At 42.8% G+C, this 12,293-nt stretch overlaps 1 pseudogene; it reads left to right on the top strand.

The window, feature by feature from the left end:
• Positions 1-11,776, top strand: part of LOC147571188 (pleckstrin homology domain-containing family M member 1-like) — a 66,425-nt pseudogene extending 54,649 nt beyond the window's left edge.
• Positions 11,777-12,293: the final 517 nt, after the last annotated feature.

Here is a 12,293-nt window from a genome sequence, read left to right as displayed (position 1 = left end):
CTTTATTTGTCTCTCTGTTGCTTCATTGTTAGTGTATAAGAATGCAACTGATTTCTGTACATTGATTTTGTATCCTGCAACTTTGCTGAATTCATGTATCAGTTCTAGCAGACTTTGGTGGAGTCTATCGGATTTTCCATGTATAATATCATGTCATCTGCAAAAAGCGAAAGCTTGACTTCATCTTTGCCAATTTTGATGCCTTTGATTTCCTTTTGTTGTCTGATTGCTGATGCTAGAACTTCCAGCACTATGTTAAACAACAGCGGTGAGAGTGGGCATCCCTGTCGTGTTCCTGATCTCAGGGAAAAAGCTCTAGTTTTTCCCCGTTGAGGATGATGTTAGCTGTGGGCTTTTCATAAATGGCTTTTATGATCTTTAAGTATGTTCCTTCCATCCCGACTGTCTCAAGGGTTTTTATTAAAAAAGGGTGCTGGATTTTGTCAAAGGCCTTTTCTGCATCGATTGACAGGATCATATGGTTCTTCTCTTTTTTTTTTTTTGTTAATGTGATGTATCACGTTGATTGATTTGCGAGTGTTGAACCAGCCCTGCACCCCAGGAATGAATCCCACTTGGTCATGGTGAATAATTCTTTTTATATGCCGTTGAATTCGATTTGCCAGTATCTTATTGAGAATTTTTGCATCCATATTCATCAGGGATATTGGCCTGTAGTTCTCTTTTTTTACTGGGTCTCTGTCTGGTTTAGGAATCAAAGTAATACTGGCTTCATAGAATGAGTCTGGAAGTTTTCCTTCCCCTTCTATTTTTTGGAATAGCTTGAGAAGGATAGGTATTATCTCTGCTTTAAACGTCTGGTAGAACTCCCCTGGGAAGCCATCTGGTCCTGGACTCTTATTTGTTGGGAGATTTTTGATAACCGATTCAATTTCTTTGCTGGTTATGGGTCTGTTCAAGCTTTCTATTTCCTCCTGATTGAGTTTTGGAAGAGTGTGGGTGTTTAGGAATTTGTCCATTTCTTCCAGGTTGCCCAATTTGTTGGCATATAATTTTTCATAGTATTCCCTGATAATTGTTTGTATCTCTGAGGGATTGGTTGTAATAATTCCATTTTCATTCATGATTTTATCTATTTGGGTCATCTCCCTTTTCTTTTTGAGAAGCCTGGCTAGAGGTTTGTCAATTTTGTTTATTTTTTCAAAAAACCAACTCTTGGTTTCGTTGATCTGCTCTACAGTTTTTTTAGACTCTCTATTGTTTATTTCTGCTCTGATCTTTATTATTTCTCTTCTTCTGCTGGGTTTAGGCTGCCTTCGCTGTTCTGCTTCTATTTCCTTTAGGTGTGCTGTTAGATTATGTATTTGGGATTTTTCTTGTTTCTTGAGATCGGCCTGGATTGCAATGTATTTTCCTCTCAGGACTGCCTTCGCTGCGTCCCAAAGCGTTTGGATTGTTGTATTTTCATTTTCGCTTGTTTCCATATATTTTTTACTTTCTTCTCTAATTGCCTGGCTGACCCACACATTCTTTAGTAGGGTGTTCTTTAACCTCCATGCTTTTGGAGGTTTTCCAGACTTTTTCCTGTGGTTGATTTCAAGCTTCATAGCATTGTGGTCTGAAAGTATGCATGGTATAATTTCAATTCTTGTAAACTTATGAAGGGCTGTTTTGTGACCCAGTATATGATCTATCTTGGAGAATGTTGCATGTGCACTCGAGAAGAAAGTATATTCTGTTGCTTTGGGATGCAGAGTTCTAAATATATCTGTCAAGTCCATCTGATCCAATGTCTCATTCAGGGCCCTTGTTTCTTTATTGACCATGTGTCTAGATGATCTATCCATTTCTGTAAGTGGAGTGTTAAAGTTCCCTGCAATTACCACATTCTTATCAATAAGGTTGCTTATGTTTATGAGTAATTGTTTTATATATTTGGGGGCTCCGGTATTCGGCGCATAGACATTTATAATTGTTAGCTCTTCCTGATGGATAGACCCTGTAATTATTATATAATGCCCTTCTTCATCTCTTGTTACAGCCTTTAATTTAAAGTCTAGTTTGTCTGATACAAGTATGGCTACTCCAGCTTTCTTTTGGCTTCCAGTAGCATGATAAATAGTTCTCCATCCCCTCACTCTCAATCTAAAGGTGTCCTCAGGTCTAAAATGAGTCTCTTGTAGACAGCAAATAGATGGGTCTTGTTTTTTTATCCATTCTGATACCCTATGTCTTTTGGTTGGCGCATTTAATCCATTTACATTCAGTGTTATTATAGAAAGATACGGGTTTAGAGTCATTGTGATGTCTGTATGTTTTATGCTTGTAGCGATGTCTCTGGTACTTTGTCTCACAGGGTCCCCCTTAGGATCTCTTGTAGGGCTGGTTTAGTGGTGACAAATTCCTTCAGTTTTTGTTTGTTTGGGAAGACCTTTATCTCTCCTTCTATTCTAAATGACAGACTTGCTGGATAAAGGATTCTCGGCTGCATACTTTTTCTGTTTAGCACACTGAAGATCTCGTGCCAATTCTTTCTGGCCTGCCAAGTTTCAAAAGAGAGATCAGTCACGAGTCTTATAGGTCTCCCTTTATATGTGAGGGCACGTTTATCCCTTGCTGCTTTCAGAATTTTCTCTTTATCCTTGTATTTTGCCAGTTTCACTATGATATGTCGTGCAGAAGATCGATTCAAGTTACGTCTGAAGGGAGTTCTCTGTGCCTCTTGGATTTCAATGCCTTTTTCCTTCCCCAGTTCAGGGAAGTTCTCAGTTATAATTTCTTCAAGTACCCCTTCAGCACCTTTCCCTCTCTCTTCCTCCTCTGGGATACCAATTATGCGTATATTATTTCTTTTTAGTGTATCGCTCAGTTCTCTAATTTTCCCCTCATACTCCTGGATTTTTTTATCTCTCTTTCTCTCAGCTTCCTCTTTTTCCATAACTTTATCCTCTAGTTCACCTATTCTCTCCTCTGCCTCTTCAATCCGAGCTGTCGTCGTTTCCATTTTGTTTTGCATTTCGTTTAAAGCGCTTTTCAGCTCCTCGTGACTGTTCCTTAGTCCCTTGATCTCTGTAGCAAGAGATTCTCTGCTGTCCTCCATACTGTTTGCAAGCCCAGCGATTAATTTTATGACTATTATTCTAAATTCACTTTCTGTTATATTATTTAAATCCTTTTTGATCAGTTCATTAGCTGTTGTTATTTCCTGGAGATGCTTCTGAGGGGAATTCTTCCGCTTGGTCATTTTGGGTAGTCCCTGGAGTGGTGAGGACCTGCAGGGCGCTTCCCCTGTGCTGTGGTGTATAACTGGAGTTGGTGGGCGGGGCCGCAGTCCGACCTGATGTCTGCCCCCAGCCCACCGCTGGGGCCACAGTCAGACTGGTGTGTGCCTTCTCTTCTCCTCTCCTAGGGGCGGGATTCACTGTAGGGTGGCGTGGCCCATCTGGGCTACTTGCACACTGCCAGGCTTGTGATGCTGGGGATCTGGCGTATTAGCTGGGGTGGGTAGGCGTATTAGCTGGGGTGGGCAGGAGGGGCAGGCTTAGCTCGCTTCTCCTTAGGTGATCCACTTCAGGAGGGGCCCCTCTTCTGTGGGCCTCTCATCTGCGCTTGGCTCCGGAGACTCCGTTCTGCTAATCCTCTGGCGGCTTTCTGGGTTATTTAGGCAGGTGTAGGTGGAATCTAAGTGATTAGGTCCCAAGTTTAAATGTCAAATCTTTCCAAAGAAATTGGAAACTGCCCAACCGCAGGAGAAGAGCCTAGACGAGGTTGAGAGTGTGGGGAAAAAGTTCCTGAGAGTGAACAAGGTCATCAAGGGCCCAAAGGGCATACGGAAAAGGCACTTAAAAGAACTGAGACGTCAGAACATCCAGAGGAAACAGAACGCCCAGCCGTCTGTGGAGAACATGGCCAAGGAAAGAAGGCTCAGGAGACCATCCCCAGGGGAGCTTCACGTGGCGCACAGGCCCAGCAAATTAATGGGAAGCTCCTTCAATACAGAGCCTTCGTTCGTAGAGGAGCACAAGGCAGCGGTCTCTTCTTTCCTGAAGCAATACTCTTTGGGCAGGCCTTCTGCCACCCCCGCTCTAAAATCCCCACCTGACGTGAAAAAAAAAAATCAAAAGACTTCATGTACAGCGTTTTTGTTTTAGAAGATGCAAATGCTAGAGTTAGAAATATGAAGGCTTTCGGGCCAGCCTCACACCCCAGAAAAACACACCGCTTTCATAAAAGTCGCTCCCATGTGGTCCACAGAACACCCTAGGCCAAACTGAATCGAAAGTCCAGAAAGGAAAGTTCACTCAGTAATAGACAGCTGCTTGCAAAGAGGCCTCCATCCTCTGCAGTCAGGAGCCTCATAAATTCCCCTTCACGAGAGGATTTTTCATCTCCGGGAGAACTGAGTCCTCAGAAAAATCCTTTTCCAGAATTATTTGCTCCTTCAGGAACTTACAGAGAAAACACTACTGCAGAGAACGCTACTGCCCAAAATGTTTCTGACGAAAATATTTCTACAGGAAACACTACTGTGCCAGCACAAACCCTCCCTGAATTCACAAACCGTAAGAATCTTTCCACTGCTAATTCTACTGTTACTGCAGACAACTCTATGCCGACCGTTAAACAAACCAATGATACACAATGGGAATACCACAATGCGGGCACTGGCTTGCCCCCAAAAGCCACAGGCTTCACTGTGTCAAAGGTGATCTGTTTGAAATTCCGTTAAACCAGCAGCTACAGTCCCTCATCCCCAACAATGACGTGAGAAGCCTCATTTCTCATGTTATCCGGACTTTGAAAATGGACTGCTCCGAGACCCACATGCAGCTGGCCTGTGCCAAGCTCATCTCCAGAACAGGCCTCCTGATGAAGCTTCTCAGCGAGCAGCAAGAAGTAAAGGTGTCCAAGGCAGAGTGGGATACGGACCAATGGGAAAATGAGAACTATATCAGTGAGAGCACAGAAGTCCAGAGTGAACAGAGAGGGCAGGAGTCAAGGGAGGTGAGGATAAATCCCAAAATGTGGGGTCTCGACATTTAGGTGGTTTAGGACATGGACCCAAGCACAAGGACCAGGGGCTCCTAGTCCGGGTCTTGTCTTGGCCACATAATTTTGCCTAAGGCAATGATCTGCCACTTTGCTCATTCAGGAAACAGTGCCGCTGTTCCCAGAGTAGACAAAAAGAGGACCTAACATACAAGATACATAAATTCTTGAAGAAAATGCTAATGATTAAGATTACATATCACATTAGATTTGGTATATTCCTTAAGAACCTATAAGCGATTCATCGGAAAGAATGGGGTTTTAGAGTCGTTAAAGAATAGTTAACTTTCATCCTATCTCTGTTTTCTAAAAACATTGTTCTTTCCCTTTTTTTTAGCTCACAAAAGTTCCAGGCTATGGCTATAACAACAAACTCATCTTGGCAATATCTGTGACTGTAGTAGTGATGATTTTGATCATAGTTTTCTGTCTCATTGAGGTAAGGACAACAATTAATTCAGATTCCCAGACTATATTCCTTCTTTATAATAGATTCAGAACCCACAAACTGAAAATCAAAGCCACTTTCCCACCTATCACGACCTGATATCCCTCTTCAGTCTGGAGGAAGGAGATAGGCTTTGTCCTTTCATTGCAAAGTATATTCCAGGGATTTTAAAAGGAACCCCACTGCCGGGAGACATCTGTGGATTGTAACCAAGATAACAAGCCATTAGCTTGTTCTGAGACATTAGGTCTAAGAAGGCCACAGTTGACACGATAGTAAAATTTCTTCAACTCAAAAAAATTATGTCGATTCGATGCACTCACCAGTCATCCTCCTCCTACCACTGATTTCTTTCCTCGTTGGCTAAAATGATGAGAGAGAAATAGTCTTCACCTTCATGGAGCTATCAGTCATCTCGGAAGAAAGGGCATGGCTTAGAGATAAAAGTGTCATCTTGTTGATTAATTAGATGTACCTACAGCTCTCTCCTCCACTTCGCAAGGCATTGTGTAGACAGGTTCAGTTAAAACCCTGCAGCTAAAATCCTGCATCAGGCTACTCAAAGCTTGTCATAATTACAGTTGCCTATTCCTGGAGCTTGCCTGTTTACCTTTTATTCAATTATGTATGAATTGAATATATATTCAATATATTTATTCAAATATACATATGCTTATTATATATATATATGTATATGTATATATATATATGTATATATATATATATATATACATATATATATATTGCCATCTGTCATGGCAACCCTCCATTTCAGCCAAAGCAGCCCCCCACCATCCCCTAGTCAGACCATGCCCATTCCTACTTTTGTTGGTGACTTTGCCCACTTGAAATTCCTTTATTTCACTCTGCTGGTGGAAGTCCCATGAGCCTTCAAAAGCCAACTCGAGTTCATCTTTCTTCACAAAGCCTTCCCCGAATACTGTAATACTCCTGGACCTAGTCCTTCTGTGAGATTGTCACCATTTCTTAGGGTCTACAGTGACGCATTCCCCTCCCCTGATAACAAAAATATGCTAAACAGTTTGTTAAAAGGCAGCTCCTCAAGAGAGAAATATCAAGGTCATGGATCAGAGCAGAGATATGTAAGGCTTCCTGGTCTCTCAGACTCGAGTAAAGCCTGACTGGATGTATTAACTGCTAAGGAGAAACATGTCTGTCTTCTGGAGGGTTGGTCAGTAGTAAAGGCATAGAAATGGTGAGGAAGAGACCAACATGGGCAGTGCCCACCTAGCCTTGCCTAAGAGTAGAGATGGCACCTCAGGCAGCAGATGAGAGTCAGGCCCACCAGCTGGGCTGTGCCCGCGGGGCAGATGGATGGATCTAGCTACCTCAGTCCTTTCCATTAAACACTGGATTCAGCTAATTACTTTTCTTCCACTTCTCTTCTCACCAAATAGCCTTCTGATTATACTTCAGCGTGCCACAGAGGCCTGTCTCCACAGGAGGTAATGCCCAATCATGTAGACACAGATGCCCTATCTATGGAACGGATGTTTTCCTTATTGTCAAGTCTTGACCTGACATTCTGATTTTGATCAATCCTGTGACATTGGTGAGGTGATATTGCCTCCATGTAGAAAGAAGTGCGTTCTCTCTTGATGAGATCAGGGTCTGATTTCTCAGCCTAAGAGCCTAGGAACTAGCGTGGGGTCAGCTTACCATGACCTCTGGGAAGAGAAATCATTGGCCATTGTCCAGTCAGTACTCTGCATCTTGAGGTGGCCTGCAGCCTTTTGCTTTTGGGGAAGTTCTATAAACTCCTATTGCTGTTTTAAATTCCTATGTGGTTTAACCTTGTGTGTATATTTTTTTATGTGGTTTCATTATTTCCTCTCCCTACTTAGATGATACACTTTTTGAGGTCAGAGACCATGCAGTTTTTTTCCTGTAGTGGACAATAATGATGTTCAAAGGAAGAGATGAGGCATTGTGTCAATTTCACAAGGAGGAATAATGCAACCTAATATTTATGTGAAGTAGCCTACAGAGTCCAGCAATAGACAGATCCGTGGGTGACTAGGACTTTTGAAATGTTACCTTTTAGAGGCGCCTGGGTGGCTCAGTTGGTTAAGCGTCCTACTTTGGCTCAGGTCATAATTTCATGGTTCAGGAGTTCGAGCCCTGTGTTGGGCTCTGTGCTGACAGCTCAGAACCTGGAGCCTGCTCTGGATTCTGTGTGTGTCTCTCTCTCTCTTTGCCCCTCTCTCACTCTTACTCTCTCTCTCTGTCACTCTCAAAAATAAATAAACATTGAAATGTTACCTTTTAGTATTCAAATCAGTGGACGAAAATAAATAAATGGTAGTAGAACAACTGCTTAATTATTTGGGAGGAAAATAACAACAGATCCCTATTTCTCACCTTAAAAAAACATATTTCAGTCAATGTAAAAAAAGAGAAACAAGAACCCGCCCAAGTATTAGAAGAAAATAGAATCAATACTTTTATGATCTTGTGGTGAGAAAAAGCTTTGTGACCTGATACCACATGCAGAAACATTTGATAGATTTGATCGTCTTGTCTGATTTATGCTTGGAATAAACCAGACATCTGATTTAATCCCCACAGTCCTGTGAGGATGATATCACCATCCTTCTTTCATACATAGAAGGGGATCAGCTTAAGGCCCCTGTGGCAAAACCCAAAGCAGAACCCAGCTGTGCCTGCAGTCAGCCTGTCTCCTATCCCACGGTTCCGTCTCCTTCACGATAAAAACACTGACAAATATTTGAAACATTGAAATTCAGTGAAAGCCCTTGAAAGGATGAATATATCTCATATGAAGAGAGTTTTATAAATCAACAGGAAGAGGACAAACAATCCAGGGGATCAAGGGGGCAAGGACTACGATGAACAGGAGGGTGTGGACAGTCCGTCACCATATCTGCCTCATGGCTTATGGGACATGGGTCTTGTTAACAAGGCCTTTTCGCCTCATGGTATAAAAACAGTCTCTGATATTTTCTTCTGTACTCTTATAATATTTGTTGTGATTTATTTATTTTTAATCTGTATGGAATCTGTGTGGTGTTTTGGTACGGTCGAGGTAGGGGATCTAACTTTTTTCCCTTACGTAAAGATCCAGTTACTTTAAAATCTTTTATTGAATGGTTCATTCTTTCTTCATGGATCTAAAATACTATTTTTATCTGGACTCTATTCTATCAATCTGGTTTTCTTTTCCTGTATCAGTATCACGCTACATACTTAACTGCAGTTGCTCCGTAAGAATGTATTTTAATGTCTGCTCTGTGATCTTCTTTTTCATACAGTTTGTAGCTATGCTTGCACATTTTCTCTACCAAATGTCAGCTGGCCAGTTTTTGTTTAAAAAACTGTCTTGGGATTTGAATGGGATTGCCTTGACTTTGTAGGTTAATTTGAAGGGAACTGACATCTTTACACTATTCTGGGAAAATAGTGTCTCACATCATGTATTCGTTTCTTCTTAATGTCCTTCAGAAGAGCTTTAGTGTTTTCATCTCATAGGTCTTACCCATTCTTTGCTAAGTTTATTCCTAGGTACTTTATGCCTTTTTATTGATCATTGTAAATGGGATAATTCTTCCGTTTTTTGATTAATTATTTATGGAACATAGGAAAGTCATTGAGGTTTACATGTTGATCTCTTGATTTTATATCTAGCCATCTTACTGAATTCTCATATTTCTTCCAATAAAATTTTAGTTGATTCTCTTGGGCCTTTTAGTTTGTCTGTAATTTCGTATGCAAATACGTCTTAGTTCTTCCTTTCCACGACTCCATTTTTTCCCAGTGCATCAGTTAGGACCTCCTCAACACCAATGAATAGAAGCAGTGATAACACACATCCTACTCTTGTCCTTGACTTTAAAACAGTGCTGCTGTTTAGGTTTCTGGTAGACACTTTTCTTTTCCTCCTCCCAAGAATTTTTATTAGGAATTATCTGTCGAATGTTATCTGAGACAGTCAGTAAAACGTATTACCAGCTGCACACAAGTTAGGTGTTATTGAAGAGTCAAAGGACTATTAAACAAATTCCTGTCCTAGGAAAAGTTATCCTCTCACTGGGTAGAGAAGACCTAAAATGCAAAGGAATGAATAAAGATTTGGAGGGAGTGGTTATTGTGATGGGTAACTGTGATCATGTTCTCTTCCAAAACAGATTCATTCTCATAGAGCAGCAGCCAAGGAAGGTAAAGAAGGAAGCTCAAGGTAAATATTAGTCTGGCAATCGTTACAGTAGAATTTTAGAACTAGATTTTCAAACTCATCTATTTCAATCCCCTTGTTTTACAGCCAGGAAATCACCAAAGGCAGAAAGAATACATATTTGGCCTAATGCTTTGCCTGGATCCAGCAAAGTTAGCTGCCCAGCCAAACCCGAGTTAGAATGGGACTGGCACAGAGCACCTGCTCACTAGACCTTTAAAGAAAGATCGTGGGGGGACGGGGGTGGAAATGTTCAGACCCGTTGCTGCTGGCGGTGGGCATCGGGCCTGGCCACAGACCTTCTCAGAGGCTCTGGAGAAGGGATAGGGAGGGCCAAAAGTCGTGGGGTGAAGGGGCTAGTCTTCAAGCATGATGGAAGGTGGAATACATGAGTCCGTCCTATAGAGTGGGGGGGAGACTTCCTTCTTCCTCCTTCTGGTTTTCGAGGCCCCGCTCTCCATTCCCTTTATCCAGACCCAATAGAATTTGAACTGGGAGAGACCTTAGATAATCATTTATCTCTTCCTTTTATAATAATGAGATGGAGAAGGAGAAAAGGAAGATGTCTTGCCGGACGGTTGTATCACTAGTACCACTAGAACCAGAAAGAAGATGGTTCCTTTCCAGTTGGGCATGTCTCTGACTACACTGTTCTTGGGCTGTGAACTGCATTTTATGTCACAACTCAGTGCACACATACCGTATAGACATAAGTCCCTTCTAAAACAAACTTACCATACACTCTGATTCTTTCTGTTCTGTTTGAGTTTATTATTTATTTGGGGGGGGGGGGGAGCAGAGAGAGGGAGAGAGAGAGAGAGAGAGGGAGAGAGAATCCCAAGCAGGTTCTACACTATCAGCACAGAGCCAGACACAGGGCTCAATGTCACAATCTGTGAGATCATCACTTGAGGCAAAATCAAGACTTGGGCTGCTCACCTGACTGAGCCACCCAGGTACCCCCTATTCCGTTTGTATGCAAAAAGAGTATTTTGTGTTTTAGCGCTAGCCGTGTGTTTTAAGGTGATTTCACGACCCACTCCCTCATCTGCCTGCAGTGTGACAGTCAGTGAGCTAGATAACTGCTGGTTGGACTCAGGCATTCACTCGGTGCGATTCATCTCGTAAGGTAAAGCAGCTAGGAAAATGGAAACACCTCCCCACCCGCCAGCAAATGATGCCTGGGAGGCTAAGCCTGGCGGGGACGGATGTAAAATGCTTCTGGAGAGAGTTAGGTGCTTCTGCCGTGTGGTCACCCAGTTTGTTGACTGCACAAGGGCACTTGGCCAAGGGCCAGAAGGGGAGCAGGGTGAAAATCCTGCCTATACTTCATGTCAAGTTACATGCAAAGGTCTCCCAGGGACACTGTGGGGCCATTATGGACAGACACAGGACAATTCTGAAAGCCCAGCATGTATGGAATTATTTCTGAGATCCCAGGTCTGTGTTGATTTTGCTTGCTAATAAGACTGGAGAAATACATTGTGAGAGGCATGGAAAATGGTACGAATCACTAATTGTCTGTGTGTGTGTTTCCTTCAAGGGGCTTCTTTGGATCTCTGCTGCGTAAGAGATGCTCAAAGGAAAGTGACAGTCAGGTAAATCTGAGGAGGATAAAGTACCGTGGCTGGAGAAGGCAGGGGAAACGGACCTAACATTGTCCTTTCTGTTTTCTAGGAGGGCTTTTTCTGGAGAAGGCGGCCACTTTGGCTTAGGGACATGTACAGACCTCTCAATGCCACACGCAAGAAAAACATGGCACAGAAGCTACACGACAAGGATTCTTCTCATTAAGATGAGATTTTCCACATGGAACTAGGGTACGTGATTGGGGAAGATTTTCTCTAAAATGAGGCAATTATGAAGAGTTGAATTGTTCCTTTCGAGAGTCAAAGCCTTGGCATTCTTCTCCTTTTCCCAGGGAGGCTGGCAAAGCCACAGCAGAGAAGGCCACAGATTCCACTACTGAAGAGCTGGGTGACGAGAGTGAGACACTATGTGAGGTTGTCACAGAGTGAACGCCGTCCTGCCTCAGGCCACCTACAAAGTTTACTTTCCGATACTCGCTTCTCAGCATTGCTTATAAAATACTTTTTCTTCTCATATTGAAATGTATAAATCCATAACCAATTCTAGCCACGTGGTAAGGAAGTAAAACGTAAACAGTTCAGAATTTATCTACAGACAACAGGGGCCACGGGCGAGAGAAGCAGGACTGAAGCCAGAGTCCCTCGTGGTAGCCAGGATTTCCGCAAGACACAAATGGGCAAAGTAGGGTGAATGGGGCGTCTTTCCCTCATTTCCCTGATACAGTCAGTCTCTGGAAACCGGACAACGTATCTTCAAGGGGCTTAGACTATTAAGTTCATTCACAGCTTATTCTGGTGCTCTCTCCCCTGGCTCACCAAATACCAGTTACTCACAACGCGCTTGACCCCCTGCCCGTAGAGGATCATCTCTTTCTGGCCCCTCCGTGAGGTCTTTGGGGTTGCCAGAGTATTTGGATCGCTGAGCCTACCTCCACTGTCGGGCTGAGGCCTGTCTGTCTTCCCAAGAGCTCAAACTCAGACACAAAATGTGTAGCGGGAAGTAGGGTGTTCCTCAACCTTACAAGCTAGTAGA

This window comes from Puma concolor, unplaced genomic scaffold, assembly GCF_028749965.1.
Source record: "Puma concolor isolate L17-30 unplaced genomic scaffold, mPumCon1.1.hap2 unalloc_scaffold_46, whole genome shotgun sequence".
Lineage (NCBI taxonomy): Eukaryota > Metazoa > Chordata > Mammalia > Carnivora > Felidae > Puma > Puma concolor.
This window is presented reverse-complemented; position numbering and strand designations above follow the sequence as displayed.